The sequence below is a fragment of the Stegostoma tigrinum genome, unplaced genomic scaffold, assembly GCF_030684315.1.
Source record: "Stegostoma tigrinum isolate sSteTig4 unplaced genomic scaffold, sSteTig4.hap1 scaffold_581, whole genome shotgun sequence".
Taxonomy (NCBI): Eukaryota; Metazoa; Chordata; class Chondrichthyes; order Orectolobiformes; family Stegostomatidae; genus Stegostoma; species Stegostoma tigrinum.
In genome coordinates this window covers 1,567-29,257 of record NW_026728518.1, presented here as the reverse complement: position 1 = coordinate 29,257, position 27,691 = coordinate 1,567, and the positions used below count along the sequence as shown (strand labels likewise).

Below are 27,691 nucleotides of genomic sequence, written 5' to 3'. Positions count from 1 at the left end.
GGAAATGGGATGCGGTGACTGTGGCGAATGGGATGCAGTGACGGTGGGAGATGGAATGCAGTGACTGAGTGAAATGGGATGCTGTGACTGAGGTTAATGGGATGCAGTGACTGAGGTTAATGGGATGCAGTGACTGAGGGAAAGGAGATGCAGTGACTGTGGGAAATGGCATGCTGTGACTGAGAGAAATGGCATGCTGTGACTGACGGTTTTGGGATGCAGTGACTCTTAAATGGGATGCAGTGACTGTGTGAAGTGGGCTGCAGTGACTGTGCGAAATGGGTTGCAGTGACTGAGTGAAATGGGATGCAGTGACTGAGTGTAATGGGATGCAGTGAATGAGTGCAATGGGATGCAGTAACGGAGGAAAGGCGATGCGGTGACTGTTGGAAATAGCATGCTGTGTCTGAGGGGAATGGGATGCAGTGACTGTGGAAATGGGATGCAGTGACTGTTAAATGGGCCGCAGTGACTGAGTGAAATGGGCAGCAGTGACTTGGTGAAATGGGATGCAGTGACTGAGGAAAGGAGATGCAGTGACTGTCTGAAATGGGACGCAGTGACTGAGTGACCTGGGATGCAGTGACTGAGTGAAATGGGATGCAGTGACTGAGCTAAATGGGATGCATGACTGATGGAAATGGGATGCAGTGACTGAGGGGAATGCGATGTAGTGACTGAGGGGAATGCGATGCAGTGACTCATGGAAATGGGATGCTGTGACTGAGGGAACGGAGATGCAGTGACTGAGTGAAATGGGCTGCAGTGACTGAGGGAAATGGGATGCAGTGGCTGAGTGAAATGGGACGCAGTGACTGAGGGAAATGGGATGCAGTGACTGAGGGAAATGGGATGCAGTGACTGGGAAATGGGATGCAGTGACTGAGGGAAATGGGATGCAGTGACTGAGTGGAATGGGATGCAGTGACTGAGTGGAATGGGATGCAGTGACTGAGTGAAATGGGATACAGTGACTGAGTGAAATGGGATGCAGTGACTGAGTGAAATGGGATGCAGTGACTGAGTGAAATGGGATGCAGTGACTGAGGGAAATGGGATGCAGTGACTGAGGACAATGGGATGCAGTGACTGAGTCGAATGGGATGCAGTGACTGAGTCGAATGGGATGCAGTGACTGAGTCGAATGGGATGCAGTGACTGAGTGAAATGGGATGCAGTGACTGAGTGAAATGCGATGCAGTGACTGCGTGAAATGGGATGCAGTGCATGAGTGAAATGAGATGCAGTGACTGAGTGAAATGCGCGGTGACTGATAGAAATCGGATAAAGTGACTGACGGAAATGGGATGCGGTGACTTTGTGAACTGGGATGTGGTGACTGTGTGAACTGGGATGCGGTGACGATGTGAAATGGGATGCGGTGTCTTTGTGAACTGGGATGTGGTGACTGTGTGAACTGGGATGCGGTGACGATGTGAACTGGGATGCAGTGGCTGAGTGAACTGGGATGCAGTGGCTGAGTGAACTGGGATGCAGTGGCTGAGTGAAATGGGGTGCAGTGGCTGAGTGAAATGGGATGCAGTGACTGATGGAAATGGTATGCAGTGTCTGTTTGAAATGGGATCCTGCGACTGAAGTTAATGGGATGCAGTGACTGAGGGTAATGGGATGCAGTGAATGAGTGAAATGGGATGTGGAGACTGAGTGAAATGGGATGCAGTGACTGAGGACAATGGGATGCAGTAACTGAGGACAATGGGATGCAGTGACTGAGGGCAATGGGATGCAGTGACTGAGGGAAATGGGATGCAGTGACTGAGGGAAATGGGATGCAGTGACTGGGAAATGGGATGCAGTGACCGTGGGAAATGGGACGCAGTGACTGATGGAAATGGGACGCAGTGTCTGTTTGAAATGGGATCCTGCCACTGAAGTTAATGGGATGCAGTGACTGAGGGTAATGGGATGCAGTGGCTGAGTGAAATGGGATGCAGTGGCTGAGTGAAATGGGATGCAGTGGCTGAGTGAAATGGGATGCAGTGACTGAGGGAAGTGGGATGCAGTGACTGAGGGAAATGGGATACAGTGACTGAGGGAAATGGGATGCAGTGACTGACGGAAATGGGATGCAGTGTCTGTTTGAAATGGGATGCAGTGACTGAGGGTAATGGGATGCAGTGACTGAGTGAAATGGGACGCAGTGACTGAGTGAAATGGGACGCAGTGACTGAGTGAAATGGAATTGCCGTGACTGTGGAAAGGAGATGCAGTGACTGAGTGGAATGGGATGCAGTGACTGAGTGAAATGGGATGCAGTGACTGCGTGTAATGAGATGCAGTGGGGAATGAAATGGGATGCATTGACTGGTGGAAATAAGATGCAGTGTCTTAGGGAAATGAAATGCAGTGTCTGTGGGAAAGGGGATGCTGGGACTGAGGGTAATGGGATGCTGTGACTGATGGAAATGGAAGCAGTGACTGAGTGAAATGGGCTGCAGTGACGGAGGTACTGGGAAGGAGTGACTGAGTTAATCGGGATGCAGTGCCGGAGCGGGTTTGGGGTGCAGTGACTTAGAGAAATGTGATACAGTGCCCAAGTGAAATGTGACGCACTGACTGAGTGAAATGGGATGCAGTGACTGAGTGGAATGGGATGCAGTGACTGAGTCAAATGGGATGCAGTGACTGAGTGAAATGCGATGCAGTGACTGAGTGAAATGCGATGCAGTGACTGAGTGAAATGGGATGCAGTGAATGAGTGAAATGAGATGCAGTGACTGAGTGAAATGCGCGGTGACTGATAGAAATCGGATACAATGATTGATGGAACGGGGATGCAGTGACTTACGGAAATGGGATGCGATGACTTTGTGAACTGGGATGTGGTGACTGTGTGAACTGGGATGCGGTGACTTTGTGAACTGGGATGCAGTGGCTGAGTGAAATGGGATGCAGTGGCTGAGTGAAATGGGATGCAGTGACTGAGTGAAATGAGATGCAGTGACTGATGGAAATGGTATGCAGTGACTGAGGGAAATGGGATGCAGTGACTGACGGAAATGGGATGGAGTGTCTGTTTGAAATGGGATCCTGCGACTGAAGTTAACGGGATGCAGTGTCTCAGGGTAATGGGATGCAGTGACTGAGTGAAATGGGATGTAGAGACTGAGTGAAATGGGATGCACTGACTGAGGACAATGGGATGCAGTGACTGAGAGCAATGGGATGCTGTGACTGAGTGGAATGGGATGCAGTGACTGAGTTAAATGCGATGCAGTGACTGCGTTAAATGAGATCCAGTGGGGAATGAAATGGTATGCAGTGACTGGTGGAAATGAGATGCAGTGACTGAGGGAAATGGGATGCAGTGACTGAGTGAAATGGGATGCAGTGACTGAGTGGAATGGGATGCAGTGACAGTGGGAAATGGTATGCAGTGACTGATGGAAATGGGACGCAGTGACTAAGTGAAATGGAATTGCCGTGACTGTGGAAAGGAGATGCAGTGACTGAGGAAATGGGATGCAGTGACTGACGGAAATGGGATGCAGTGTCTGTTTGAAAAGGAATCCTGCGACTGAAGTTAACGGGATGCAGTGCTGAGGGTAATGGGATGCAGTGACTGAGTGAAATGGGATGTAGAGACTGAGTGAAATGGGATGCACTGACTGAAGACAATGGGATGCTGTGACTGAGGGAAATGTGATGCTGTGACTGAGGGAAATGTGATGCAGTGACTGAGTGAAATGGCATGCAGTGACTGAGTGAAATGCGATGCAGTGACTGAGTGAAATAGAATTGCCATGACTGTGGAAAGGAGACGCAGTGACTGAGGAAATGGGATGCAGTGACTGAGGGAAATGTGATGCTGTGACTGAGTGGAATGGGATGCAGTGACTGAGTGGAATGTGATGCTGTGACTGAGTGAAATGCGATGCAGTGACTGAGTGAAATGCGATGCAGTGACTGCGTGAAATGAGATCCAGTGGGGAATAAAATGGGATGCAGTGACTGGTGGAAATGAGATGCAGTGACTGAGGGAAATGTGATGCAGTGACTGAGGGAAATGTGATGCAGTGACTGAGGGAAATGGGATGCAGTGACTGAGTGAAATGGGATGCAGTGACTGAGTGGAATGGGATGCAGTGACTGAGGGTAATGGGATGCAGTGACTGATGGAAATGGAAGCAGTGACTGAGTGAAATGGGCTGCAGTGACTGAGGGAAATGGATGCTCTGACTGAGGGTAATGGGATGCAGTGACTGTGTGAAATGGGCTGCAGTGTCTGTGCGAACTGTAATGCAGTCACTGTGTGATCTAGGATGCGGTGGCCAAGTGAAATGGGGTGCAGTGGCTGAGTGAAATGGGATGCAGTGGCTGAGTGAAATGGGACGCAGTGACTGAGGGAAATGGGATGCAGTGACTGAGGGAAATGGGATGCAGTGACTGGGAAATGGGATGCAGTGACAGTGGGAAATGGGATGCAGTGACTGAGTGAAATGGGACGCAGTGACTGAGTGAAATGGGATGCAGTGACTGAGTGAAATGAGATGCAGTGACTGATGGAAATGGTATGCAGTGACTGAGGGAAATGGGATGCAGTGACTGACGGAAATGGGATGGAGTGTCTGTTTGAAATGGGATCCTGCGACTGAAGTTAACGGGATGCAGTGTCTCAGGGTAATGGGATGCAGTGACTGAGTGAAATGGGATGTAGAGACTGAGTGAAATGGGATGCACTGACTGAGGACAATGGGATGCAGTGACTGAGAGCAATGGGATGCTGTGACTGAGTGGAATGGGATGCAGTGACTGAGTTAAATGCGATGCAGTGACTGCGTTAAATGAGATCCAGTGGGGAATGAAATGGTATGCAGTGACTGGTGGAAATGAGATGCAGTGACTGAGGGAAATGGGATGCAGTGACTGAGTGAAATGGGATGCAGTGACTGAGTGGAATGGGATGCAGTGACAGTGGGAAATGGTATGCAGTGACTGATGGAAATGGGACGCAGTGACTAAGTGAAATGGAATTGCCGTGACTGTGGAAAGGAGATGCAGTGACTGAGGAAATGGGATGCAGTGACTGACGGAAATGGGATGCAGTGTCTGTTTGAAAAGGAATCCTGCGACTGAAGTTAACGGGATGCAGTGCTGAGGGTAATGGGATGCAGTGACTGAGTGAAATGGGATGTAGAGACTGAGTGAAATGGGATGCACTGACTGAAGACAATGGGATGCTGTGACTGAGGGAAATGTGATGCTGTGACTGAGGGAAATGTGATGCAGTGACTGAGTGAAATGGCATGCAGTGACTGAGTGAAATGCGATGCAGTGACTGAGTGAAATAGAATTGCCATGACTGTGGAAAGGAGACGCAGTGACTGAGGAAATGGGATGCAGTGACTGAGGGAAATGTGATGCTGTGACTGAGTGGAATGGGATGCAGTGACTGAGTGGAATGTGATGCTGTGACTGAGTGAAATGCGATGCAGTGACTGAGTGAAATGCGATGCAGTGACTGCGTGAAATGAGATCCAGTGGGGAATAAAATGGGATGCAGTGACTGGTGGAAATGAGATGCAGTGACTGAGGGAAATGTGATGCAGTGACTGAGGGAAATGAGATGCAGTGACTGAGTGAAATGCGCGGTGACTGATAGAAATCGGATAAAGTGACTGACGGAAATGGGATGCGGTGACTTTGTGAACTGGGATGTGGTGACTGTGTGAACTGGGATGCGGTGACGATGTGAAATGGGATGCGGTGTCTTTGTGAACTGGGATGTGGTGACTGTGTGAACTGGGATGCGGTGACGATGTGAACTGGGATGCAGTGGCTGAGTGAACTGGGATGCAGTGGCTGAGTGAACTGGGATGCAGTGGCTGAGTGAAATGGGGTGCAGTGGCTGAGTGAAATGGGATGCAGTGACTGATGGAAATGGTATGCAGTGTCTGTTTGAAATGGGATCCTGCGACTGAAGTTAATGGGATGCAGTGACTGAGGGTAATGGGATGCAGTGAATGAGTGAAATGGGATGTGGAGACTGAGTGAAATGGGATGCAGTGACTGAGGACAATGGGATGCAGTAACTGAGGACAATGGGATGCAGTGACTGAGGGCAATGGGATGCAGTGACTGAGGGAAATGGGATGCAGTGACTGAGGGAAATGGGATGCAGTGACTGGGAAATGGGATGCAGTGACCGTGGGAAATGGGACGCAGTGACTGATGGAAATGGGACGCAGTGTCTGTTTGAAATGGGATCCTGCCACTGAAGTTAATGGGATGCAGTGACTGAGGGTAATGGGATGCAGTGGCTGAGTGAAATGGGATGCAGTGGCTGAGTGAAATGGGATGCAGTGGCTGAGTGAAATGGGATGCAGTGACTGAGGGAAGTGGGATGCAGTGACTGAGGGAAATGGGATACAGTGACTGAGGGAAATGGGATGCAGTGACTGACGGAAATGGGATGCAGTGTCTGTTTGAAATGGGATGCAGTGACTGAGGGTAATGGGATGCAGTGACTGAGTGAAATGGGACGCAGTGACTGAGTGAAATGGGACGCAGTGACTGAGTGAAATGGAATTGCCGTGACTGTGGAAAGGAGATGCAGTGACTGAGTGGAATGGGATGCAGTGACTGAGTGAAATGGGATGCAGTGACTGCGTGTAATGAGATGCAGTGGGGAATGAAATGGGATGCATTGACTGGTGGAAATAAGATGCAGTGTCTTAGGGAAATGAAATGCAGTGTCTGTGGGAAAGGGGATGCTGGGACTGAGGGTAATGGGATGCTGTGACTGATGGAAATGGAAGCAGTGACTGAGTGAAATGGGCTGCAGTGACGGAGGTACTGGGAAGGAGTGACTGAGTTAATCGGGATGCAGTGCCGGAGCGGGTTTGGGGTGCAGTGACTTAGAGAAATGTGATACAGTGCCCAAGTGAAATGTGACGCACTGACTGAGTGAAATGGGATGCAGTGACTGAGTGGAATGGGATGCAGTGACTGAGTCAAATGGGATGCAGTGACTGAGTGAAATGCGATGCAGTGACTGAGTGAAATGCGATGCAGTGACTGAGTGAAATGGGATGCAGTGAATGAGTGAAATGAGATGCAGTGACTGAGTGAAATGCGCGGTGACTGATAGAAATCGGATACAATGATTGATGGAACGGGGATGCAGTGACTTACGGAAATGGGATGCGATGACTTTGTGAACTGGGATGTGGTGACTGTGTGAACTGGGATGCGGTGACTTTGTGAACTGGGATGCAGTGGCTGAGTGAAATGGGATGCAGTGGCTGAGTGAAATGGGATGCAGTGACTGAGTGAAATGAGATGCAGTGACTGATGGAAATGGTATGCAGTGACTGAGGGAAATGGGATGCAGTGACTGACGGAAATGGGATGGAGTGTCTGTTTGAAATGGGATCCTGCGACTGAAGTTAACGGGATGCAGTGTCTCAGGGTAATGGGATGCAGTGACTGAGTGAAATGGGATGTAGAGACTGAGTGAAATGGGATGCACTGACTGAGGACAATGGGATGCAGTGACTGAGAGCAATGGGATGCTGTGACTGAGTGGAATGGGATGCAGTGACTGAGTTAAATGCGATGCAGTGACTGCGTTAAATGAGATCCAGTGGGGAATGAAATGGTATGCAGTGACTGGTGGAAATGAGATGCAGTGACTGAGGGAAATGGGATGCAGTGACTGAGTGAAATGGGATGCAGTGACTGAGTGGAATGGGATGCAGTGACAGTGGGAAATGGTATGCAGTGACTGATGGAAATGGGACGCAGTGACTAAGTGAAATGGAATTGCCGTGACTGTGGAAAGGAGATGCAGTGACTGAGGAAATGGGATGCAGTGACTGACGGAAATGGGATGCAGTGTCTGTTTGAAAAGGAATCCTGCGACTGAAGTTAACGGGATGCAGTGCTGAGGGTAATGGGATGCAGTGACTGAGTGAAATGGGATGTAGAGACTGAGTGAAATGGGATGCACTGACTGAAGACAATGGGATGCTGTGACTGAGGGAAATGTGATGCTGTGACTGAGGGAAATGTGATGCAGTGACTGAGTGAAATGGCATGCAGTGACTGAGTGAAATGCGATGCAGTGACTGAGTGAAATAGAATTGCCATGACTGTGGAAAGGAGACGCAGTGACTGAGGAAATGGGATGCAGTGACTGAGGGAAATGTGATGCTGTGACTGAGTGGAATGGGATGCAGTGACTGAGTGGAATGTGATGCTGTGACTGAGTGAAATGCGATGCAGTGACTGAGTGAAATGCGATGCAGTGACTGCGTGAAATGAGATCCAGTGGGGAATAAAATGGGATGCAGTGACTGGTGGAAATGAGATGCAGTGACTGAGGGAAATGTGATGCAGTGACTGAGGGAAATGTGATGCAGTGACTGAGGGAAATGGGATGCAGTGACTGAGTGAAATGGGATGCAGTGACTGAGTGGAATGGGATGCAGTGACTGAGGGTAATGGGATGCAGTGACTGATGGAAATGGAAGCAGTGACTGAGTGAAATGGGCTGCAGTGACTGAGGGAAATGGATGCTCTGACTGAGGGTAATGGGATGCAGTGACTGTGTGAAATGGGCTGCAGTGTCTGTGCGAACTGTAATGCAGTCACTGTGTGATCTAGGATGCGGTGGCCAAGTGAAATGGGGTGCAGTGGCTGAGTGAAATGGGATGCAGTGGCTGAGTGAAATGGGACGCAGTGACTGAGGGAAATGGGATGCAGTGACTGAGGGAAATGGGATGCAGTGACTGGGAAATGGGATGCAGTGACAGTGGGAAATGGGATGCAGTGACTGAGTGAAATGGGACGCAGTGACTGAGTGAAATGGGATGCAGTGACTGAGTGAAATGAGATGCAGTGACTGATGGAAATGGTATGCAGTGACTGAGGGAAATGGGATGCAGTGACTGACGGAAATGGGATGGAGTGTCTGTTTGAAATGGGATCCTGCGACTGAAGTTAACGGGATGCAGTGTCTCAGGGTAATGGGATGCAGTGACTGAGTGAAATGGGATGTAGAGACTGAGTGAAATGGGATGCACTGACTGAGGACAATGGGATGCAGTGACTGAGAGCAATGGGATGCTGTGACTGAGTGGAATGGGATGCAGTGACTGAGTTAAATGCGATGCAGTGACTGCGTTAAATGAGATCCAGTGGGGAATGAAATGGTATGCAGTGACTGGTGGAAATGAGATGCAGTGACTGAGGGAAATGGGATGCAGTGACTGAGTGAAATGGGATGCAGTGACTGAGTGGAATGGGATGCAGTGACAGTGGGAAATGGTATGCAGTGACTGATGGAAATGGGACGCAGTGACTAAGTGAAATGGAATTGCCGTGACTGTGGAAAGGAGATGCAGTGACTGAGGAAATGGGATGCAGTGACTGACGGAAATGGGATGCAGTGTCTGTTTGAAAAGGAATCCTGCGACTGAAGTTAACGGGATGCAGTGCTGAGGGTAATGGGATGCAGTGACTGAGTGAAATGGGATGTAGAGACTGAGTGAAATGGGATGCACTGACTGAAGACAATGGGATGCTGTGACTGAGGGAAATGTGATGCTGTGACTGAGGGAAATGTGATGCAGTGACTGAGTGAAATGGCATGCAGTGACTGAGTGAAATGCGATGCAGTGACTGAGTGAAATAGAATTGCCATGACTGTGGAAAGGAGACGCAGTGACTGAGGAAATGGGATGCAGTGACTGAGGGAAATGTGATGCTGTGACTGAGTGGAATGGGATGCAGTGACTGAGTGGAATGTGATGCTGTGACTGAGTGAAATGCGATGCAGTGACTGAGTGAAATGCGATGCAGTGACTGCGTGAAATGAGATCCAGTGGGGAATAAAATGGGATGCAGTGACTGGTGGAAATGAGATGCAGTGACTGAGGGAAATGTGATGCAGTGACTGAGGGAAATGTGATGCAGTGACTGAGGGAAATGTGATGCAGTGACTGAGTGAAATGGGATGCAGTGACTGAGTGGAATGGGATGCAGTGACTGAGGGTAATGGGATGCAGTGACTGATGGAAATGGAAGCAGTGACTGAGTGAAATGGGATGCAGTGACGGAGGTACTGGGAAGGAGTGACTGAGTTAATAGTGATGCAGTCCCCGAGCGGGCTTGGGGTGCACTGACTTAGAGAAATGGGATACAGTGCCTGAGTGAAATGCGACGCACTGACTGAGTGAAATGGGATGCAGTGACTGAGTGGAATGGGATGCAGTGACTGAGTGGAATGGGATGCAGTGACTGAGTGGAATGGGATGCAGTGACTGAGTGAAATGGGATGCAGTGAATGAGTGAAATGAGATGCAGTGACTGAGTGAAATGCGCGCAGTGACTGATACAAATCGGATACAGTGACTGATGGAACTGGGATGCAGTGACTGACGGAACTGGGATGCGGTGACTTTGTGAACTGGGATGTGGTGACTGTGTGAAGTGGGATGCGGTGACTATGTGAACTGGGATGTAGTGGCTGAGTGAAATGGGATGCAGTGGCTGAGTGAAATGGGATGCAGTGGGGACTGAAATGGGATGCAGTGACTGGTGGACATGAGATGCAGTGACTAAGGGAAAGGAAATGCAGTGTCTGTTGGAAATGGGATGCTGCGACTGAGGGTAATGGGATGCAGTGACTGATGGAAATGAGATGCAGTGACTGAGGGAAATGTGATGCAGTGACTGAGTGAAATGCGATGCAGTGTCCTAAGGAAAGGAAATGCAATGTCTGAGGGGTATAGGATGCTGCGACTGAGGGAAATGGGATGGAGTGACTGACGGAAATGGGATGCAGTGTCTGAGCGAAATGGGATGCAAAGACTGAGTGAAATGGGATGCAGTGACTGAGTGAAATGGGATGCAGTGACTGAGTGAAATGGGATGCAGTGACTGAGGGAAATGGGATGCAGTGACTGATGGAAATTGGACGCAGTGACTGAGTGAAATGGGACGCAGTGACTGAGTGAAATGGAATTGCCGTGACTGTGGAAAGGAGATGCAGTGACTGAGGAAATGGGATGCAGTGACTGAGGGAAATGGGATGCAGTGACTGAGGGAAATGGGATGCAGTGACTGAGTGGAATGTGATGCAGTGACTGAGGGAAATGGGATGCAGTGACTGAGGGAAATGGGATGCAGTGACTGGGAAATGGGATGCAGTGACTGAGGGAAATGGGATGCAGTGACTGATGGAAATGGGATGCAGTGACAGTGGGAAATGGGACGCAGTGACTGATGGAAATGGGACGCAGTGACTGAGTGAAATGGGACACAGTGACTGAGTGAAATGGAATTGCCGTGACTGTGGAAAGGAGATGCAGTGACTGAGGAAATGGGATGCAGTGACTGAGGGAAATGGGATGCAGTGACTGAGGGAAATGGGATGCAGTGACTGAGTGGAATGTGATGCTGTGACTGAGTAAAATGCGATGCAGTGACTGCGTGAAATGAGATCCAGTGGGGAATAAAATGGGATGCAGTGACTGAGTGTAATGGGATGCAGTGACTGAGTGAAATGGGATGCAGTGACTGAGTGAAATGGGATGCAGTGACTGATTGGAATGGGATGCAGTGACTGAGTGGAATGGGATGCAGTGACTGAGGGTAATGGGATGCAGTGACTGATGGAAATGGAAGCAGTGACTGATGGAAATGGGATGCAGTGACGGAGGTACTGGGAAGGAGTGACTGAGTTAATAGGGATCCAGTCCCTGACCGGGCTTGGGGTGCACTGACTTTGGGAAATGGGATACAGTGCCTGAGTGAAATGCGACGCACTGACTGAGTGAAATGGGATGCAGTGACTGAGTGGAATGGGATGCAGTGACTGAGTGAAATGGGATGCAGTGAATGAGTGAAATGAGATGCAGTGACTGAGTGAAATGCGCGCAGTGACTGATAGAAATCGGATACAGTGACTGATGGAACTTGGATTCAGTGACTGACGGAACTGGGATGCGGTGACTTTGTGAACTGGGATGTGGTGACTGTGTGAAGTGGGATGCGGTGACTATGTGAACTGGGATGCAGTGGCTGAGTGAAATGGGATGCAGTGGCTGAGTGAAATGGGATGCAGTGGGGAGTGAAATGTGATGCAGTGACTGGTGGAAATAAGATGCAGTAACTCAGGGAAAGGAAATGCAGTGTCTGTGGGAAATGGGATGCTGCGACTGAGGGTAATGGGATGCAGTGACTGAGGGTAATGGGATGCAGTGACTGATGGAAATGGATGCAGTGACTGAGTGAAATGGGATGCAGTGACTGAGTGAAATGCGATGCAGTGCCTTCAGGAAAGGAAATGCAGTGTCTGAGCGGTACAGGATGCTGCGACTGAGGGAAATGGGATGGCGTGACTGACGGAAATGGGATGCAGTGTCTGAGCGAAATGGGATGCAGGGACTGAGTGAAATGGGATGCAGTGACTGAGGGAAATGGGATGCAGTGACTGAGGGAAATGGGATGCAGTGACTGAGGACAATGGGATGCAGTGACTGACGGCAATGGGATGCTGTGACTGATGGAAACTGGACGCAGTGACTGAGTGAAATGGGACGCAGTGACTGAGTGAAATATAATTGCCGTGACTGTGGAAAGGAGATGCAGTGACTGAGGAAATGGCATGCAGTGACTGAGGGAAATGGGATGCAGTGACTGAGGGAAATGGGATGCAGTGACTGGGAAATGGGATGCAGTGACAGTGGGAAATGGGATGCAGTGACTGATGGAAATGGGATGCAGTGACTGAGGGAAATGGGATGCAGTGACTGGGAAATGGGATGCAGTGACTGATGGAAATGGGATGCAGTGACTGAGGGAAATGGGATGCAGTGACTGGGAAATGGGATGCAGTGACTGAGTGGAATGGGATGCAGTGACTGAGTGAAATGGGATGCAGTGACTGAGTGGAATGTGATGCTGTGACTGAGTGAAATGCGATGCAGTGACTGCGTGAAATGAGTTCCAGTGGGGAATAAAATGGGATGCAGTGACTGGTGAAAATGAGATGCAGTGACTAAGGGAAAGGAAATGCAGTGTCTGTGGGAAATGGGATGCTGCGACTGAGGGTGATGGGGTGCAGTGACTGAGGGTAATGGGATGCAGTGACTGATGGAAATGGCTGCAGTGACTGAGTGAAATGGGATGCAGTGACTGAGTGAAATGCGATGCAGTTTCTTAAGGAAAGGAAATGCAGTGTCTGAGGGGTATAGGATGCTGCGACTGAGGGAAATGGGATGTAGTGACTGACGGAAATGGGATGCAGTGTCTGAGGGAAATGGGACGCAGTGTCAGAGTGAAATGGGATGCAGTGACTGAGGGAAATGGGATGCTGTATTTGTAGGAAGGAGGATGCAATCACTGAGTGAAATGCGATGCAGAGACTGAGGGAAAGGAGATGCTCTGACTATGGGAAATGGGATGCAGTGAGTGTGGGAAATGGAATGCATCGTCTGTGAGATACGGGAAACAGTGACTGATGGGAATGTGATGCAGTGACTGTGGTGAAGGAGATGCAGTGATTGAGTGAAATGGGATGCAGTGACTGAGTGAAATGTGATGCAGTGACTGAGTGAAATCGGATGCAGTGACTGACGGAAATGTGATTTCGTCACTGAGTGAAATTGGATGCAGTCGCTCAGTGAAACGGGATGCATCACTGAGTGCAATGGGATGCAGTGACTGGGTGAAATGGGATGCAGTGACTGAGTGAAATCGGATGCAGTGACTGAGGGAAATGGGTTGCACTGACCGAGTGAAATGAGATGCAGTGACTGACGGAAATGAGATGCAGTGACTGAGGGAAATGGGGTGCATTATTTGTGGGAAGAAGGATGCCAATCACTGAGTGAAATGAGATGATGAGACTGAGGGCAAGGAGATGCTGTGACTATGGGAAATGGGATGCACTGAGTGTGGGAAATTGAATGCAGCGTCTGTGAGATACGGGAAACAGTGACTGATGGAAATGGCATGCAGTAACTGTGTTGAAGGAGATGCAGTGACTGAGTGAAAATGGATGCAGTGACTGCGTGAAATGCGATGCAGTGACTGAGTGAAATGTGATTCAGTCACTGAGTGAATTGGGATGCAGTCACTGAGTGAAATGGGATGCATCACTGAGTGAAATGGGATGCAGTGACTGATGGAAATTGGATGCAGTGACAGAGTGACATGAGGTGCAGTGACTGAGTGAAATGAGATGCAGTGTCTGATTGAAATGTGATGCAGTGACTGAGGGAAATGGGATGCAGTGTCTGAGGTACTGGGAAGTAGTGACTGAGTGAAATGCGATGCAGTGACTGAGTGAAATGAGATGCACTGACTGATGGAAATTGGATGCAGCGACAGAGCGACATGAGGTGCTGAGACTGAGTAAAATGAGAAGCATTGAATGCACTGTCTGTGAGATACGGGAAACAGTGACTGATGGAAATGGGATGCAGTGACTATGGTGAAGGGGATGCAGCGACTGAGTGAAATGGGATGCAGTGACTGAGTGAAATGGGATGCAGTGACTGCGTGAAAGGGGATGCAGCGACAGAGTGAAAGGGGATGCAGTGACAGAGTGAAATGGGATGCAGTGACTGAGTGAAATGGGATGCAGTGACGGATGCAAATGGGATGCAGTGACTGAGTGAAATGGGATGCAGTGACTGACGGAAATGTGATGCAGTGACTGAGGGAAATGGGATGCAGTGACTGAGGGAAATGAGATGCAGTGACTGAGGGAAATGAGATGCACTGACTGAGGGAAATGGGATGCAGTGACTGAGTGAAATGTGATGCAGTCACTGAATGAAATGGGATGCACTGATTGTGTGAAATGGGATGCAGTGACTGAGGGAAATGGGATGCAGTGATTGAGTGAAATGGGATGCAGTGATTGAGTGAAATGGGATGCAGTGACTGAGTGAAATGGGAGGCAGTGACTGCGTGAAATGGGATGCAGTGACTGAGTGAAATGAGATGCACTGTATGATGGAAATGTGATGCAGTGACAGAGTGACATGAGCTGCAGTGACAGAGGTACTGGGACGGAGTGACTGAGTTCATAGGGAATCAGTGCCCGAGCGGGCTTGGGGCACAGTGACTGAGGGAAATGGGATACAGTGCCTGACCGAAAAGGGACGCACTGACTGAATGAAATGGGATGCAGTGACTGAGGGACATGGGATGCAGTGACTGAGGGACACGAGATGCAGTGACTGAGAGACATGGGATGCAGTGACACACGGACATGGGATGCAGTGACACACGGACGTGGGATGCAGTGACTTAGGGAATTGGGATGCAGTGACTGAGGGAAATGTGATTCAGTCACTGAGTGAAATGGGATGCAGTGACTGACTGAAATGTGATGCAGTGACTGAGTGAAATGTGATGCAGTGACTGAGTGAAATGGGATGCAGTGACTGAGTAAAATGGGATGCAGTGACTGACGGAAATGTGATTTCGTCACTGAGTGAAATTGGATGCAGTCGCTGAGTGAAATGGGATGCAGTGTCTGAGTACAATGGGATGCAGTGACTGGGTGAAATGGGATGCACTGACCGAGTGAAATGAGATGCAGTGACTGACGGAAATGGGATGCAGTGACTGAGGGAAATGGGGTGCATTATTTGTGGGAAGAAGGATGCAATCACTGAGTGAAATGAGATGATGAGACTGAGGGCAAGGAGATGCTGTGTCTATGGGAAATGGGATACATTGAGTGTCGGAAATTGAATGCAGCGTCTGTGAGATACGGGAAACAGTGACTGATGGAAATGGGATGCAGTGACGGAGGTACTGGGAAGGAGTGACTGAGTTAATAGTGATGCAGTCCCTGAGCGGGCTTGGGGTGCACTGACTTAGGGAAATGGGATACAGTGCCTGAGTGAAATGCGACGCACTGACTGAGTGAAATGGGATGCCGTGACTGAGGGACATGGGATGCCGTGACTGAGGGAAATGGGATGCAGTGAATGAGGGACATGGGATGCAGTGACACACGGACATGGGATGCAGTGACACATGGACATGGGATGCAGTGACCTGAGGGAATTGGGATGCAGTGACTGAGTGAAATGAGATGCATTGTTTGATGGAAATATGATGCAGTAACTGACGGAAATGAGATGCAGTGACTGAGGGAAATGGGATGCAGTGACTAAGGGAAATGGGATGCAGTGACTAAGGGAAATGAGATGCAGTGACTGAGCAAAATGGGATGCACTATTTTTGGGAAGTAGGATGCAATCACTGATTGAAATGAGATACAGAGACTGTGGGAAAGGAGATGCTGTGACGATGGGAAATGGGATGCAGTGACTGTGTGAAATGGGATGCAGTGACTCAGTGAAATGTGATTCAGTCACTGAGTGAAATATGATGCAGTCACTGAGTGAACTGTGATGCAGTCACTGAGTGAAATGGGATGCAGTGGCTGAGGGAAATGTGATGCAGTGACTGAGTGAAATGGGATGCAGTGACTGAGGGAAATGGGATGCAGTGACTGAGGGAAATGGGATGCAGTGACTGAGGGAAATGGGATGCAGTGACTGAGGGAAATGGGATGCAGTGACAGAGTGACATGAGCTGCAGTGTCTGATGGAAATGTGATGCAGTACCTGAGGGAAATGTGATGCAGTGACTGAGGTAGTGGGAATGAGTGACTGAGTTCATGGGGATGCAGTGCCCGAGCGGACTTGGGGTGCAGTGAGTGAGGGAGATGGGATACAGTGCCTCAGTGAAATGAGATGCAGTGACTGAGGGAAATGGGATGCAGTGACTGAGTGAAATGAGATGCAGTGACTGAGTGAAATGAGATGCAGTGACTAAGGGAAATGGGATGCAGTGACTGAGTGACATGGGATGCAGTGACTGAGGGACATGGGAAGCACTGACTGAGTGAAATGCGATGCAGAGACAGAGTGAAATGGGATGCAGTCTCTGAGTGAAATGGGATGCAGTCTCTGAGTGAAATGGGATGCAGTCTCTGAGTGAAATGGGATGCAGTCTCTGAGTGAAATGGGATGCAGTCTCTGAGTGAAATGGGATGCAGTCTCTGAGTGAAATGGGATGCAGTCTCTGAGTGAAATGGGATGCAGTCTCTGAGCGAAATGTGTTGCAGTCTCTGAGCGAAATGTGTTGCAGTCACTGAGTGAAATGGGATGCAGTCTCTCAGCAAAATGTGTTGCAGTCACTGAGTGAAATTGGACGCATCACTGAGGGAAATGGGACGCAGTGACTGAGGGAAATGGGACGCAGTGACTGAGGGAAATGGGACGCAGTGACTGAGGGAAATGGGAAGCACTGACTGAGTGAAATGCGATGCAGTGACTGAGTGAAATGAGATGCCTTGTTTGATGGAAATATGATGCAGTAACTGACGGAAATGAGATGCAGTGACAGAGTGAAATGGGATGCAGTGACTGAGGGAAATGGGATGCAGTGACTGCGTGAAATGGGATGCAGTCTCTGAGGGACATGTGGTGCAGTGACTGAGGGACATGGGATGCAGTGACACACGGACATGGGATGCAGTGACACACGGACATGGGATGAACTGTCACACGGACATGGGATGCACTGTCACACGGACATGGGATGCAGTGACTGAGAGAATTGGGATGCTGTGACTGAGGGAAATGGGATGCAGTGACTGCGTGAAATGGGATGCAGTGAAGTCGTGAAATGAGATGTAGTGACTGATGGAAATGTGATGCAGTTACTGTGGGACATGGGATGCAGTGACTGAGTCAAAGGTGATGCAGTGCCCGAGCGGGCTTGGGGTGCAGTGACTGAGGGAAATGGGATACAGTGCCTGAGTGCAATGTGATGCAGTAATTGAGGGAAATAGGATGCAGTGACTGAGTTACTGGGAAGGAGTGACTGACGGAAATGGGATGCAGTGACTCAAGGAAATGGGATGCAGTGACTGAGGGAAATGGGATGCAACCACTGAGTGAAATGCGATGCAGAGACTGAGGGAAAGGAGATGCTGTCACGATGGGAAATGGGATGCAGTGAGTGTGGGAAATTGAATGCAGTGTCTGTGAGATACGGGGAACAGTGAGAGATGAAAATGGGATGCAGTGACTATGGTGAAGGAGATGCAGTGACTGAGTGGAATAGGATGCAGTGACTGTGTGAAATGTGATGCAGTGACTGAGAGAAATGTGATGCAGACACTGAGTGAAATTGGACGCATCACTGAGTGAAATGCGACGCAGTGACTGAGGGAAATGGGTTGCAGTGACTGTGTATAATGACATGCAGTGACTAAGTGAAATGGGAAGCACTGACAGAGTGAAATGCGATGCAGTGACTGAGTGAAATGAGATGCCTTGTTTGATGGAAATATGATGCAGTAACTGACGGAAATGAGATGCAGTGACAGAGTGAAAAGCGATGCAGTGACTGAGTGAAATGGGACGCAGTGACTGAGTGAATTGGGACGCAGTGACTGAGTGAATTGGGACGCAGTGACTGCGTGAAATGGGACGCAGTGACTGCGTGAAATGGGACGCAGTGACTGCGTGAAATGGGACGCAGTGACTGCGTGAAATGGGACGCAGTGACTGCGTGAAATGGGACGCAGTGACTGCGTGAAATGGGACGCAGTGACTGAGTGAAATGTGATGCTCTGGCTGAGTGAAATGTGATGCTCTGGCTCAGTGAAATGGGATGCAGTGAATGAGTGAAATGGGATGCAGTGACAGAGGTACTGGGAAGGAGTGACTGAGTTAATAGGGAATCAGTGCCTGATCGCGCTTGGGGTGCAGTGACTGAGGTAAATGGGATACACTGCCTGGCCGAAAAGGGACGCACTGACTGAGTGAAATGGGATGCAGTGACTGAGAGACATGGGATGCAGTGACTGAGTGAAATGAGACGCTGTGATTCTGGGAAATGGGATGCAGTGAGTGTCGGAAATTGAATGCAGCGCCTGTGAGATACGTGAAACAGTGACTGATGGAAATGGAATGCAGTGACTATGGTGAAGGAGATCCAGTGACTGAGTGAAATGGGATGCAGTGACTGAGTAAAATGTGATGCAGTGACTGAGTGAAATGAGATGCAGTGACTGAAGGAAAGGAAATGCAGTGACTGAGCGAAATGGATTGCAGTGACTGAGCGAAATGGATTGCAGTGACTGAGCGAAATGGGTTGCAGTGACTGAGCGAAATGGGTTGCAGTGACTGAGTGAAATGAGATGCATTGTTTGATGGAAATATGATGCAGTAACTGACGGAAATGAGATGCAGTGACTGAGGGAAATGGGATGCAGTGACTGAATGAAATGGGATGCAGTGACCAAGTGAGATGAGATGCAGTGACTGAGCGAAATCGGATGCAGTATTTGTGGGAAGTCAGATGCAATCACTGATTGAAGTGAGATGCAGAGTCTGAGGGAAGGGAGATGCTGTGTCTATGGAAAATGGGATACAGTGAGTGTCGGAAATTGAATGCAGCGCCTGTGAGATACGGGAACCAGTGACTAATGGAAATGGGATGCAATGACTGAGTGAGATGGGATGCAGTGACTGAGTGGAATGGGATGCAGTGACTGAGTGAAATGGGATGCAGTGACTGAGTGGAATGGGATGCAGTGACTGAGTGAAATGGGATGCAGTGACTGAGTGAAATGGGATGCAGTGAATGAGTGAAATGTGATGCAGTCACTGAGTGAAATGTGATTCCATCACTGAGTGAAATATGATGCACTCACTGAGTGTACTGTGATTCAGTCACTGAGAAAACTGTGATGCAGTCACCGAGTGAAATGGGATGCAGTGGCTGAGTGAAATGGAATGCAGTGACTGACGGAAATGGGATGCAGTGACTGAGTGAAATGGGATGCAATCACTGAGTGAATTGCAATGCAAAGACTGAGGGAAAGGTGATGCTGTGACGATGGGAAATGGGATGCAGTGAGGGTGTGAAATTGAATGCAGCGTCTGTGAGATACGGGAAACAGTGACTGATGGAAATTGGACGCAGTGACTGTGGTGAAGGAGATGCAGTGATTGAGTGAAATGGGATGCAGTGACTGAGTAAAATACGATGCAGTGACTGAGTGAAATGTGATGCAGTGACTGCGTGAAATGGGATGCAGTGACTGTGGTGAAGGAGATGCAGTGACTGAGGGAAATGGGATGCAGTGACAGAGTGACATGAGCTGTAGTGTCTGATGGAAATGTGATGCAGTACCTGATGGAAATGGGATGCAGTGACTGAGGTACTGGGAAGGAGTGACTGAGTTCATGGGGATGCAGTGCCCAAGAGGACTTGGGGTCCAGTGAGTGAGGGAAATGGGATACAGTGCCTGAGTGAAATGAGATGCAGTGACTGAGGGAAATGAGATGCAGTGACAGAGAGAAATGGGATGCAGTGACTGTGGGACATGGGAAGCATTGACTGAGTGAAATGCGATGCAGAGACTGAGGGAAAGGAGATGCTGTGACTATGGGAAATGGGATGCAGTGAGTGTGGGAAATTGAATGCAGCGCCTGTGAGATACGGGAAACAGTGACTGATGGAAATGGAATGCAGTGACTATGGTGAAGGAGATGCAGTGACTGAGTGAAATGGGATGCAGTGACTATGGGAAATGGGATGCCTTGACTGACGGAAATGGGATGCAGTGATTGACGGAAATTGAATGCAGCCTCAGTGAGAAACGGGATACAGTGACTGAGTGAAATGGGATGCAGTGACTGATGGAATTGGGGTGCAGTGACCACATCAGTACTGGGTGATGATCCTGACCAGGTGTTAGATTTCAAAGTCGTTGATCACCTTGGTGATAGCGATCACAATTCTGTTATGTTTACTTCAGTGATGGAAAGGGATAGGTGTACACCACTGTGCAAGAGTTATAGCTGGCGGAAAGGCAATTACGAAGAGATTATGCAAGATTTAGGGAGCATAGGATGGGGAAGGAAACTGCAGTGGATGGGCACAATAGAAATGTGGAGCTTATTCAAGGAAAAGCTCCTGTGTGTCCTAGTTAAGTATGTACCTGTCAGGCAGGGAGGAAGCTGTAGGGTGCGGGAGCCGTGGTTTACGAAGGAAGTGAAATCTCTGGTCAAGAGGAAGAAGAATGCTTCTGTTACTTTCAGATGTGAAGGCTCAGTTAGGGTGCTTGAGGGTTACAAGGTAGCCAGGAAAGACCGAAAGAGAGAGCTCAGAAGATCCAGGAGGAGACATGAGAAGTTGTTGGCGGATAGGATCAGGGTAAACCCTCAGGCTTTCTCTCGGTATTTAAGGAATAAGAGAATGACAAAAGTAAGATGAGGCCCAATCAAGGATAGTAGTGGTAAGTTGTGTGTGGAGTCAGTTGAGATAGGGGAAGCGCTAAATGAATATTTTTCAACAGTATTCACTCTAGAAAACCACAATGTTGTCGAGGAGAATACAGACATACAGGCTACTGGACTAAGTGGGATTGAGGTTCACAAGGAAGAGGTTTTTGAAATCCTACAGAGGGTGAAGATAGCTATGTCCCCTGGGCCGGATGGGATTTATCCTCGGATCCTCTGAGAATCCAGGGAGGAGATTGCCGAGCCTTTGGCATTGATCTTTAACTCATCATTGTCTACAGGAATAGTGCCAGATGACTGGAGGATAGCAATTGTGGTTCCCCTGTTCAAGAAGGGGAGTAGAGACAACCCTGGTAATTATCGGCCAGTGAGCCTTACCTCAGTTGTCGGTAAAGTGTTGAAAAAGGTTATATGGGATAGGATTTACAATCATCTAGAAAAGAATAAATTGATTCGGGATAGTCAGCACGGTTTTGTGAAGGGAAGGTCGTGCTTCACAAACCTTATTGAGTTCTTTGAGAAGGTGACCAAACAGGTGGATGAGAGTAAACCGGTTGATGTGGAGTATATGGATTTCAGCAAGGCGTTCAATAAGGTTCCGCATAACAGACTATTGTACAAAATGCAGAGGAATGGAATTGTGGGAGATATAGCAGTTTGGATCGGAAATTAGCTTGCTGAAAGAAGACAGAGCGTGGTAGTTGAATGGAAACTTTCATCCTGGAGACCAGTTACTGGTGGTGTACCGCAGGGGTGGGTGTTGGGTCCACTGCTGTTTGTCATTTTTATAAATGACCTGGATGAGGGCGTAGAAGGATGGGTTAGTAAATTTGCAGACGACACTAAGATAGGTGGAGTTGTGGATAGTGACAAAGGATTGGTTGCAGAGGGACATAGATAAGCTGCAGAGCTGGTCTGAGAGGTGACAAATGGAGTTTAATGCAGACAAGTGTGAGGTGATGCACTTTGGTAGGAGTAACCAGAAGGCAAAGTACAGGGCTAATGGTAAGATGCTTAGTAGTATAGATGAGCAGAGAGATCTTGGTGTCCATGAACACAGATCCTTGAAAGTTGCCACCCAGGTTGACAGGGCTGTTAAGAAGGCATACAGTGTTTTAGCTTTGATTAATAGAGGGATCGAGTTCCGGAACCAAGAGGTTATGGTGAAGCTGTGCAAAACTCTGGTGCGGCCGCACTTGGAGTATTGTGTGCAGTTCTGGTCACCGCATTATAAGAAGGATGTGGAAGCTTTGGAAAGGGTGCAGAGGAGATTTACTAGGATGTTGCCTGGTATAGAGGGAAGGTCTTAGAATGAATGGCTGAGGGACTTGAGGCTGTTTTCATTCGAGAGAAGAAGGTTGAGAGGTGACTTAATTGAGACATATAAAATAATCAGAGGGTTAGATAGGGTGGATAGGGAGAGCCTTTTTCCTCGGATGGTGACGGCGAACACGAGGGGGTATAGCTTTAAATTGAGGGGTGAAAGATATAGGACAGATGTCAGAGGTAGTTTGTTTACTCAGAGAGTAGTAAGGGAATGGAACGCTTTGCCTGCAACGGTCGTAGATTTGCCAACTTTAGGTATATTTAAGTCGCCATTGGATAAGCATATGGGCGTACATGGAATAGTGCAGGTTAGATGGGCTTGAGATCGGCATGACAGGTCGGCACAAGATCGAGGGCCGAAGGGCCTGTACTGTGCTGTAATGTTCTATGTTCTATGGCTAGCTCTCCCTGTGCTCCGTGTGATTTAACTTCCCTCTTGGAGTACCGTGAGGAACCTTCTTGAACGCCTTACTGAAGCCCGTATGCGTCCATCTTTCTGCCTTAGTCAATGCTCTTGATTACTACTTTAAAAAACTCAATCAAATTACGAGTTATGATTTCCTGTGCACATGTGTCCTCGGATCCCATGGACTGTTTCCTGTTCTAACAGTCTTCAAATGGGGGATCTTGTCAAAAGCTTTGCTGATGCCCAAGTAGACTGTATCAAATGCATTGCCCTCATGCACACACCTAGTTAGCTCTTCAATCATAGATTCATAGAGTCATACAGCACAGAATGAGGACCTTCAGTCCCAATCATCTGTACTGATCAGGTGTCCCAAACTTAACCGGTCCCATTTGCCTGTGTTTGGTATCCGTCTAAACCTTTCCTAATTGTGTACCTGTCCAAATGTCTTTTAAATACAGCAATTTTATCTGCCTCGACCACATCTGTTGGCAGCTCCTTCCATTCACGAACCCCACCCCCCCCCCCAACCCCTTGTGGAAAGTTGGTTGAAAGTCAAAGCTGTGAATGTTAGAGATTCATCAACAAACCTCTTGCTGTCAACTGAAAGAAACCAGAGCTGATAAATCTCATTAGTAAACAAAATCATAGTTCTCCAGATTTAGTAAACATTATTTAGTAATTCCTCTTTTAATAGCTCTCACACAGTTGGCTGTCACTGAGGGGACTTCTCCTTGTACATTTCCTGCCATTAACCCAGTGCACTCTACAGGGACAGAAGACAGTAAAACTAAATAAAGAAACTCTAATTGAAAGAAAGAAGAATTATGGAAATGTCCTGCCCTCACCCCTTCTTTCCTCACAACCGCTCCCCACCCCTTTCACAAAGAACGATCAAACGAATGCTGTTGTAACATCTTACTTTGTTCCAATCCCAGTTTATTTGTTGCTGAAACAGACTTTCTTGCTATTGGTCCCTTTGCACTTAATTATTCCAATGCACCCTGCGCACCTCCCGCTTTCTATTCTCGATAAAATCAGGGTCTTCTGCTGTTTATGTTAACCGTTCATAGCACATCCTGTGCCCCTTGACCTGCATCAATTCCAAGTTCAGCAAATCCTCAATTTTAATATTAATTAATAAACTCTAGTTTCGGTTTCAAATCCCTCCACGGTCTTGAATCCCTCCCCTAATCTCTGTAATCCCCTCCAGTCTCCTAGTTTTCAGAGCTATCTACAGTCTTACACTAACTCATTCCTGAACATTTCCAGTTGTAGTTAGCTCACAGGTGGCATTGCTGTGAGCTGCCAAGGTACTAACACTGGAATTTCTTTCCTCAACCAGTTATTCCTCATTTCGTACACTGAGCATGAGTGACCTGCAGTGAGGTCTCAAGGAATTGGTGCCAGTTCACCAGAGGATGAAGTCACACTCCATTTCAGCTACAGGGGATTCAGATGAGAACTGCAATGGGGATGGGGTGGCCGACAGAAGAAGGATTGGTGCATTGGCAGGTTAGAAAGCCTGCCATTAATGTCACGGAGCAGGAAAGACTCTGGCTTCAATCTGGCGCAGTGTTTGGAACCCATCCACTCCAGCACTGAGTTGTGGCCAACCTGATGGGAACAGTTACAGATTGAGTCATGATTGGTATCTCTGCTCCAGAAAAAGCAGAAGCTGTTGTGGTACAGTCGTGGGTGGGCCCTTCTGGAGCTAGAGTTACTCAGGATAAACACAATAAAAATCATCAGCTTTCACCTGCAGTGCCACAGTCACAGGGATCGCACTCTGTGGGAGCATTAAGCAAGAAAAAGGCACCTGTAATACTGGTATGAAGGAAATAAATGAGGGCAGTTGATATTTGCATGCATTATGGCATAGATTGTTCAACATTATTGTTTTGAAATATCGATATTGTGATGGCATTTACTGTTGTTTGTAGACAAGTGGTGCAGTGGTAGTCAACAGCCAAGGAGAGGGAAGGTTCAGCCTTGTTAGTGGAATTTGAGCTTACATTTACCTGTATTACAGTTGGTCGAGTGGATCACAGAAAGTCTGGCAACAAAAAAGCTGCAATGGTTACCTCCTCACTGCTTCCAACTCCTCCTCTTTCTCAGCTGGTGCCCGATCACTGGCAGCGACAGCGTACCCTCATGATGCCAAGGTTGGAGACTATCAAGAATCATGACGACACCGGCCCTTCTCTGTACTGCAGGACTGCCCCAGAGTGCTCCAGGCAGCAGAAGCAACATTGAACTACTCCAGTGGTCTGCACCATTACATTTCCTGCGGTACTTTATGCAGCCCCTCTGAGTGTATAATACACACTCCCATATGGACCACGTCATCAAACAAAGGCTCTTGTCACCTCCTCATTACTTCAAGTTGTTCAAATGAGGATGGCAGGGCAGAATATTGAAGAATTATTACAAAGTCTTCTGTTCAGTATCCTGCTGCTCTCTGACAAGGAAAACTGAAATGTACTTGATTTTCATGTAATTTTGATTCCCATTACAGGTCCTTATGGGAACAGGAAAAATGACAAGCTGGAAAATTTTGCAAGTAATCTTTGGGCCAGCCTGGAATCTTCCCATCCTCTGGCCATGACCTTGTGACCCTGCTTGGAGGTTGTAGTTACAGTTTCAGAAGTGATCAATTCCAGTGAGGATGTCTGTACTAAGGTGAAAGCTCACGCACAGTTCTTCACGACGGGAAAAATGGCTCCATTCAGACTCTGGAGATTCAGGTATCCCACTGAGAATCGTTGTCTCCTTCATCATTCACCTTATTCCAGTCACCTGTCCTGCTCTGTGTGATTTCTGTCCATTCTCTCAGTCATGCTTGTCTGAGGGGATAGCCACGACTGTAGCCCTGTTGTTGACTTGTGCAGTATCCTCACAGTCAGGGAATGCTTCCCCATTCCTGAGAGATTTCAGCTGGCTTAAACAGCTCTGAAAACCACTAAACACTTTTACAAGAGTCAGCGGAAATCCACTTGCATCTAACCTGTAAGTAGTTGGTGATATCTCTATCCTCACTGCACTGGATTAAGAGAGGATTGTAACTGGAATACTGAGGTCAAAACATATACCATTAGCATCCAAGCAGCATTACGCATACTTCCATCAGAATGTGAATCAGATGACAGGGATTATACCTAGCACTTGGAGAACTGACAGAAACCCCAGGTTACCGTGTCAGGAAAGTTCCAGTGAATGAAGTGCCAACCGAGCACTTACCATTCGGGGGCAGTCTGTGGCTAAAACCCCACTCACTGAGAGATGCTGGCCAAACAGAGACTAGTGTCTCGCCATTGCAGGTGGTGCCACCAGGAAGGGTGGCTGATGCTGGTACTGCAATTAATCCAATGCTATTAGTGAGTCATGAACAAATTGGGGTCGTGGGAGAGGTTTTCTGGCCAGGGAATCAGGAGGTTGTAAGAAAAGGTAGTCAGGTGCTATCTGTTTGCCATCGCTACTAATATGGCATGGCGGATCAACGGTTAGCACTGCTGCCTCACAGCTCCAGGGACCCAGGTTCAATTCCAACCTCAGGTGACTGTCTGTGTGGAGTTTGCACATTCTGTATATGTCTGCATGGGTTTCCTCTGGGTGCTCCAGTTTCCTCCCACAGTCCAAAGATGTGCAGGTTAGATGGCTTGGCCATGCTAAGTTGCTAAGAGTGTCCAGGTATGTGTGGGTTAGGTGGGTTATAGTGGAATGGGTGTGGGTGGAATGCTGCAAAGGTCAATGTTGGGTCAAAGGGTCTGATTGTACACTGTAGGGATTCTATAATTAAGAGTATTACTTCTCAAACTTTCTGTGTGATATTTGTTCAGCCTCAGTTATTAATTGCCCACTCAGGGGAGTAAAGACCATTTACCAGCCTTCCCAATCGAGACTGCATCAGGGTAAAACTTGAAAGACAGTCAGGTCCGTACTTACACTCTCCAGCTCAAACCCCGCATAAAGAGAGGGGTGTTAAATTCTACCCGTCATGTACAAAATCCAGCACCTACGTGATTGCCTGCAAAAATGCCATCCATCACTGCCCACAACAGAAGAGTGAACCTGGCAGAAACGCAGAATTGCTACAACGCAGAAGGAAGACATTCAGCCCATCATACTTGCCAAGCTCTCTGAGCACTCTAATTTAAGGCCAATCTTCTACCTTTTTCCAAAAACCCTGCATGTATTTTTTTTTCTGTTTAAGTAACCATCCCTCTTGCGTGCCTTCGCCGAATCTGCCACCACCACATTTCCGGGCAGTGGATTCCAGGCCCAGATCACTCACTGGCTGAATAAAGTATTTTTTCTCACTGCCCATTTGCTTCTTTTGTTAGCATCTTTGAAACTGTGCCCTCTGGTTCTAGATTCATTTTAGGAGTGGGAACATTTTATTCCTAGATAACAAGGTGTACAACTGGATGAAGAGCTTTCTGAACTTTCGTCAGAAAAATGAGGAAGGGTCTAGGCCTGAAATGTCAGCCTTCCTGCTCCTCTGATGCAGCTGGGCCTGCTGCGTTCATCCAGCTCAGCACCTTGTTATCTCAGATTCCCCAGCATCTGCAGTTCCTACTATCTCTGAAGCATTTTATTCCTATCTGCTTTCTCCTGAGCACTCATGGTTTTGGAAAGT

General features: G+C 48.3%; 1 long non-coding RNA gene across 1 annotated transcript in view; it reads left to right on the top strand.

Moving 5' to 3' along the window:
• Positions 1–27,416, top strand: part of LOC132208975 (uncharacterized) — a 36,492-nt gene extending 9,076 nt beyond the window's left edge. The window contains exon 3 of the long non-coding RNA XR_009445052.1: positions 25,571–27,416. This is a non-coding gene — a long non-coding RNA (uncharacterized LOC132208975). The remainder of the gene's footprint in view (positions 1–25,570) is intronic.
• Positions 27,417–27,691: the final 275 nt, after the last annotated feature.